Genomic DNA, 8,360 nt, shown 5'->3' with positions numbered 1-8,360 from the left:
CGCTACAGCTACGTAAGGCCATTGATTGACAACGGAGACGCGCACAGTGTTTTTACTCTTTGATTTCCTAAAACAAGACGATGACATTTGTAGGATGGCAGCTTGTAAAAAAAAATATACAGCAAAAAAAAAATGTAACTCCAGAACCCTCAATTATCTTTTTTTGTTTTGCATATTTTGAGCTATTGTTGCAGTATTTCCCTCAGTGTCGGAGCAATCGCCATAGCGACCCAGGTGGCCGCTATCGGGCCCGGGGCACAGGGGGGGGCCTGGCCAGGACATCCCCCCTGATACCGTTCGGGCCGCCTGAGTCGCTATGCAATCGCAGGCTGCTTGCTGTCACTGGTGGCTGTGAGGAGGAACACGCCGCTGTTCAGATCACTGAAAACCTATCTGTGATGCGTGCAGCGGCACGCTCCTCCTCACAGCCGCTGCTGAGTCATTGACAGCCAGCATCTGTGGAGGAGGAGCCCAGGGCCCAGAGTCGGCAGCGATGGAGGAGGCGGGGCCCGGCGTTGGCAGCGAAGGATTAGGCAAGGGTCGGCAATGGAGGAGGTGGGGCCCAGCAATGGAGGAGGCGGGGCTCGGCGTAGGTGGGTGTAACTAGAAATCACAGGGCCCCATTTTGCTACCCTGGAACTAAGTGGGCTTCAGGAGGATGGTCGGTGTCTTTCCTGATTGAGGATCTGTATTCATCCTGTCTGTCTGCTACAACATTTGCTGTCTGCTGTCTCCTAATTGGATCTGCACTGATGTGCCTGTGAAGTCAGGTAAGTATGGAGCTCCTGTTGGATACCCCTAGACACCCAGAACCCCCCCATACAGTGGGGGGGGGGTTCTGGGTGTCTAGACAGTGGCCCTCTCCATCGTCTATGGTCTTGGACTTTTTTTTGAGGAACCCTTTCCACCAACCTAAAAGCCATACGCATGAATAGATGTCAGTGTATCAAGCGCCCTTGTATTCACCACTCTTTTGGTATGGGGATACCAGTCTCTACGTCTATTGCGTTGGGTTTGTCTTTACAGGGAGGGCATAGAGAGAGTTGAAAGGGCCCATGCTGAGCCACTTCCCAATTCATGTACATTGATCATATTACACCCACACACCAAAAACTTCTGCTCGAAACAACAAAGCTACGCTGCACGATACCAGATAATTACATGTTCACTGTTTCCACACAGGTGTCTAAACTATATATATATTGCAAAAAGCTTCCTTTGGCAGGAAGAACCTGATAGGAGCTTCATTAAATTGATGTATCTATGATGGCTTCATGGTGGCAACTGTAGTAGATGTATACCAATGACGTGCAGTACCTTCCGTGCTGGGTGAGGCATTCCCCCAGCCCTGCCCCACCTGTTCCCAGCACATGAGGTGCGGGAAAGAGTGACCAAAGCTCAACTTCAGTCAGGATTTCCGGAGAACATGTTTGTTTCAGGGAAAAGCACTGGGATGACCTCCTCAGTGTGCTCCTGCTCATTCATTGTCCACTAATGGAGAATGTCTTGGCCTAAGCTGTATTTTTTAACCATTGTGGAGCCTATAGTGTAGGATGTCCAGGACCTGGTTGTGTTGTCTGGCACAGTTCTCGTACATGAAACTCAACTCTGCTATAAGCTGATGAAGTAATGTTCTCCTTTTAAGAGGTTTGGAAAGTGAGGGAATCTCCTGGTTTTTTTCTTGTTTGGGTCTCAATCAAAGTGTAATTGTCAGGAACCGGATCTGAACCCAGGACCTCTGCTGTAGCTGGCAGTGTGTCTACCTGCTGAGCCACCTTAGAACTTTGGGTAGCTCCTTGCCTGATCTCCTGTGTAATCCTCAGGTGAACCTAGTTTCTGCTGAACTCTGAACTTCTTGCTCATCCCTTGAACTTCCTATTTAAGCCACGCCTCTGCACTTCCTGTTTGCCAGATTATTGTGCGCCTGCCATTATCTTGCTTCCTGCTCCCTCTGTGATACAATCCTCTCATTCTGCTACCCGTGTACCGAACTCTGGCTGCTGATTCACCGACTACTCTCATCGTCTCCTGCTACATACCCGATACCTTTTGGCTCCTGACCTCGGCTTGTTCCCTGACTACGCTTCTGCCTGCTCCTATACTACTACCCTCTGCTTGTGTACCAAACCCGGCCTGTTATATAACGAATTGCCCGCTGCTTCAGCTGCTGGACTCTGAGCCTGATCAGAGATCGTGACAGTAATGTTTACTTGTGTTTGATATCCCACCATGGATATTTTTGATTTATGAAGAGTTGAGTCTTTTTGAATGAGGAGGGTTGCCAAGACATACCTTTTATAAGGTTTTACAGCTCTTCTCCCTAATTTGTTTATTTTTTTAATGGCGGAGGAGTTCCAAGAGTTCCCATCTTACCCTATATATTAAGTATCAATGTAAGAAGACATTTTCTGTGAAGTTCCTTTGGCTGGCTCCTCATGCTGGCTTTGTAATAGGCCTTCCTCCCAACCTTTGGTGAGACCTCCAGGCTACAAAATGAATAGGGCCTGTCAGTTCAGTTATAAATAAAGTCCATTAGAACTTTCAGCTTAAATCAGCTAAATACATTCCAGGTACAGGCAAGCCTGTCCCATTCCATTGTTTCCCGCATGCTGTAGAGAAGGACCCCTGCTCTCTGTGTGGAAGCAGTGGTCTCTTTAGAGGTCCAATACACCCCCCTGTCAAATCAGAGCAAGAGCTCTCCAATCGTCAACAGTCCTTCAGGTTCTGAGATGACCTGCTGAACCACTGCTGGGAGGTGGAAGCAGGAATAGCTGAGCTGCTCCGAGTAGTGCTTCCGCTGTACATTTCGAGGATGAATTACTTCACAGTGAGTGCTGCTACAGAAGTCAGTGAGGGTTTGTTTTAAAGGAGAACTATGAGGTGAGTGCTTGTCACTCACCTCATAGTTCTAGCCTACCTGTGACAATGAGACTGTCACAGGTCGGCTCAGTAGATCGGGAGGTGAGCGAACACATGACGGTGTTCGCTCACTTCTCGATCCTGTCACGGCTCTGCCGTGACAGGGGAGGGGATGGATTACCCGCTCCGATCCGCCAGCGCTGACTGGCGGAACGGACGGGGGAGGGGGCGGGTACAGCTGGCTCTGCCTCTAGATAGGCAGAGCCAGCTGTCACTGTCAAGCAGCTGGGCGGATCTCGACATCGATGTCGGGATCCGCTCCGGCGTCTCAGTATACCGCTTGTTAAGATGGACTGAATCCAGAAAATGATCATGACTACCAGCTAACTAGGAAACTTTCGACTGGAAATGACCAACTTTATATGTCGCAAATACAGTACATAAACTCATCAGCATTATTGCTAAGAGCTCATACACATGTGTCTGAAGGGGAATGCATTTCATGTCTGTTAAGCGCCCCCCATCTTCAGGCTCTAAAGGCTGTACTGGGCCAAACTGTTCCAGGACAGTGCTTCCATCACATGGCAGGCATTGACAATGAAGCTCTCAATGGCTTCCCGTAGTGGTTTCCTCCTCACTCAGCAGAGCAGTTACAGCTCTCCTATCCACGGGACTTGAATTGTGCGTGGGTTAGTGCAGTGTGGACTAAGGCCAGAGCTTTTCCAAACAGCTGAGGATGTTGTTGCTGGCTCAGTACACTTTTTCTACACCACACATTGGGAAGCGCTCAGAAGCTCAGAAGGTGTTCCCTTTCTAGTACAAAGGAAAATTCACACTAATTTATAAAAGGGAAAATGTATAATTGGAATTAAATTTAGAGTGTGTTATATTTACCTAATCCAGCTCTATCGGCACACAGCAAGTGTGCGAACCTTAACTCGGTCTTACCTGGAAGCACCTCGGGGTCCCAGAATTACCAGGTGCTTTTAAAATACGCTCAGTTCTTAAGTTGTTTGGAAAATTAGCATGGACCCTTTTATCTCATTTGTCTTACTATATTAATAAGTGCCTTCAAGTCAATGTCGGCTGTTGGCAACCAGATCCATAATGGTTCTCCAGAACTAATGGTCTTCTATTTGGGTTTTCACTGTACTGAACTTTCTATGACCGTGTCCAGTCATCTTTACTAAGCATCGCTCTTGGCTCATTGCTACGATGGGCAGTCTTAATGGCCAAAGGTGAGGCTTATGAGATGGGAAGGAGCGGGGCAAGCTCTCGTCTTACTTAATCTAAGACGTAAGGGTATTTCAGAGTATGACGAGTATCCTTATTGGTCAATAGTAAGGCTTCAGAGATAGGATGGAGTGGGGCAAGCTCTGGTTTTACATAATCTTACAAAGTAAGTGTATTTCAGAGAATGATGAGCAACCTTAATGGTCAATATAGTGAGGCTTAGGAGATGGGAAGATGTAGGGCAAGATCTCGTCTTACGCACGATAAGAAGCAAGTGTATGTCAGAGTATGATGGGCAGCCACAATGGTCAATAGTGAGGCTTGGGAGATGGGAAGATGTAGGGCAGGCACTTATCTTGCTTATGATAAGAAGTAAGTGTATTTCAGAGTACAATGGGCAGCCTTAATGATCAAGACTGAGCCTTAGAAGATGGGTAGGGATGGGGTCAGGCTCTCCTCTTACTCATGATAGGAAGTAAGTGTATTTCAGAGTATGATGAGCAGCCTCAATGGTCAATAGTAAGGCTTAGGAGATGGGAAGGAGTGAGACAGGCTCTCGTATTACTTATGATAAGAAGTGTATTTCGGAGTATGATGAGCAGCGGTAATGGTCAATAGTGAGGCTTAGGAGATGGGAAGATGAAGATCAGGTTCTCGTCTTGCTTATGATAAGAAGTAAGTGTATGTCAGAGTATGATGGGTGGGCAGCCTCAATGGTCAATAGTGAGGCTTGGGAGATGGGAAGATGTAGGACAGGCACTTATCTTGCTTATGATAAGAAGTAAGTGTATTTCAGAGTACAATGGGCAGCCTTAATGATCAAGACTGAGCCTTAGAAGATGGGTAGGGATGGGGTCAGGCTCTCCTCTTACTCATGATAGGAAGTAAGTGTATTTCAGAGTATGATGGGCAGCCTCAATGGTCAATAGTGAGTCTTAGAAGATGGGAAGGAGTGAGACAGGCTCTCGTATCACTTATGATAAGAAGTAAGTGTATTTCAGAGTATGATGAGCATCGGTAATGGTCAATAGTGAGGCTTGGGAGATGGGAAGGAGTGAGGCAGGTTCCCATCTTACTTATGATAAGAAGTAAGTGTATTTCAGAGTATGATGAGCAAGGTCAATGGTCAATACTGAGGCTTAGGAGATGTGGCCTAGGAAGTAAGTCTATTTCAGACGCCGGGAATTCTGGGCACCGGCTTACACCAAGGAAGGGCCTGATGAACAGGGACATGGAGGGGCCTACTGTGTGCTGATGGCAGTGAATGAGAATACCGCACTACAGCACTTCAGGTTTGCATGAAGTGATTTTTTTGGGTTTGAATTACCATTTTTTTTGTTGATGATGACAAATAGTAGGTCTCCGTCTAGGTATCAAAATGAACCATTTGCTCGCGAATTCTTTATGGTCTGCGGGTGTGACAAGGGTGTGAATCCGCGGACATATTTTAACTAAAGGTGTCCCTCTTTCCCATCTCAGAAATTTAAGAATTATGCCTAAAACAAACCTGCGCTTTCTCTATGCTGGAAAAGGCAACATGTTCAGTTTAAAGGAGAACTATGAGGCGAGTGAAAATCACTCATCCTCATAGTTCGAGCCGACGTGTGAGAATGAAACTGTCGCACGTCGGCTCAATAGATCGGGAAGTGAGGGAACACATACCGTCGCTCGCTCACTTCTCGATCTATCCGTGCAGAGAGCCGTGACTGTCACTCACGGCTCCCTGCTGGGATTCCCCCCCCTCCTCCACTGGATTATATTCTGATCTGATCACTTTGTTTATAAAAGTTTGCACAGTTGCTCAATAAAGCAGAGTTTGTTTCACCCTACACTTGAGTCTCGACCAGTGACTGGGGAAACTGGGAGCTAAGGATCAGCTGGGTTGCAATATCTCCTGAGCAAGGAAGAATACAGCGGCGGACATACTCATCCCAAGTACTGGGGTCCGTCACAATTCCTATCCCCCAACACCCAACACCCATGACATGCAGTTCCGGGCAGCGGGCAGGGAGTTGTATTCTACATTAAAGGAGAACTATGAGGTGAGTGATTTTTACTCAGCCTCATAGTTTGAGCCGACTTATGACAATGAGACTGTCACAGGTCGGCTCAATAGATCGGGAAGTGAGTGAACGCATACCGTCGCTCGCTCACTTCTCATTCATGTCCCTGCAGAGAGCCGTGACTGTCACTCAAGGCTCCCTGCAGGGATTCCCCCCTCCCCGCTCCGATCCTCCAGCGCTGACTGAACGGACGGGGGAGGGGGGGGGTACAGCTGGCTCTGCCTCTGGATAGGCAGAGCCAGCTGTCAATCACGCAGCTGGGTGGATCTCGACAGTAATGTCAGGATCTGTCCAGGCTGCGGCGTCTCAGTATACCGCGAGCTGTAGTTCCCTATATACTGAGCTTAGGGTGACGGGAGGACGCTAGTTTGTGTCCTCCCGTGACCCTTAGGAGAACTATGGGGAAAAGCCCTGACCCCATAGTTCTCCTTTTAATGCCTCCTTCCACAGCAGCACCTTTGCTTCCTGACCACTTGGGTCTGACCAGGGGCAAGAAAACACCCGCTGCTTTCGATTATTATTCGAACATAATTTACCTTTTGTCTGGAGTTCCTCCCAAGTGCATTTCCTGTGCCTAGGCACTCATTTGCCTTGAGCCTTATAGCTATATGTCTGCGGTTTGAGATCACCTAAAGCACTGCGGCCTATGACTGCTAGTGTCAGGAGATTGTGAATACGATTTGTATAATGCTACTGCTGTGTTCAGAGGCGTATCAACAGCAAATTGCACCCCTGGCATTCCACCCAGCTCCTGGCAACCAGTGATGTCATTGGTTGCCAGGAGCTGAGCGGGACACAGGCCAGAGTGTCCCAGGTTGCTAAGAACTGGGTGCGCGCATGTGTAACGGGCCATACGCATCTCCCTGCCTGGCTCTTAGCAACCTGGGACGCTCTGGCCGGTGTACCACCTGCATACACATCTCCCACATACGAGCGGGTAGGGAGATGTATATGGCCATTACCCATGTCCCCACCGAGCTCTTAGCAACCTGGCCGGCATCCCCCCCAGCGCCTGGCAACCAGTGACATAACTGGGGGGGTGGGGAAGTGTTTGTGAAAAAATTTGGGGATGGAGGAGGTGGAAAACCTAGTCTCCTGTAGACATACTATGTCCGCATGGCATGAAGAGTAGTAGGAAAATGCCTTATTGCGTTTGTGGGGAGAATTCAGACCTTGGATGTTATGAGAGAGTACAGCAAAATCAGCAGCCATGGGTAATAAACATAGTAAGAGAATAATGTACTCACACTCGGTCAACTACCCTGCAGGTAGAGAGACTCACGTACAACCAGGGGGAGTGTAGCTGATAGCATGTATTCCAGTCCACCGATGGATCAAGAAGAGAAGAAAGGAAGCCAGGATAAAGAAGAGAGACAGGTTCCCCGTACAGGGAAAGGCCAACATAAAAAAATAAACAAAATATAGAACTGTCCCTTGTGGGGGGGTGCGACTAAATTCTGGCGGCAGCTCAGCGGCCAGAATCGCTTCCAGTTTAGAGGACCGACAGTCAGCTTTACACATGTAAACAGAGTCCCGGGGGTAGTCTGTTTGCAGGGGCCCGCTGCCAGCGATGACATACATGTGACATATGTTGATGGCAGTAAAATGGTTAAAGCTGAACTCCTGGCAGACGGCTAAATACGCGGATGGAATACATTAGCTGCTCCACCGGCTAAGGGATTTGTATTTCTGTCCACCTAGTTCTGAGATTTACACAGCTCTGCCACACAGCTCAGCCAAGTCTGGCAGTGGAGGGGGCAAGTGGTATACCAATATCCATGGCAGCTCACCTTGGCCGGGACAGGAAGGGGGTGTAACACCGCGGTCTTGAAGTGGTTAAGGAGGCTGGCATGGGTAACCAAACTGTACTTTTCCAGTAGAGAAGGGCTGAAGTCGGATGCTAGTCAGCAGTTTGAGCAATATGTGACCCCCGACAGGGACACCGCCCCGGCCGGGCCGAATGATCTGCTCTGAACAGTGGCTGCAGCCAAGTCATATACAGTCACAGTACGGGTATTCTGACAGCAGCACACCCGCCACTGTCGGAATACCATAGCCCGGCAGGGGAAAGTCCCCCATCTATGCGGTTGGCATGGGTGAGTAAATCGAAAATGTTGAAATAACAACAACAACAATAATAATAATATTGTTGTTATTATTATTACTATAATAAAAAAAAATTACAAAATAGTAATAAATATTATT

This window comes from Nanorana parkeri, unplaced genomic scaffold (genome assembly GCF_000935625.1).
Source record: "Nanorana parkeri isolate BGI_ZX_2015 unplaced genomic scaffold, ASM93562v1 scaffold15, whole genome shotgun sequence".
Taxonomy (NCBI): domain Eukaryota; kingdom Metazoa; phylum Chordata; class Amphibia; order Anura; family Dicroglossidae; genus Nanorana; species Nanorana parkeri.
This window is presented reverse-complemented; position numbering follows the sequence as displayed.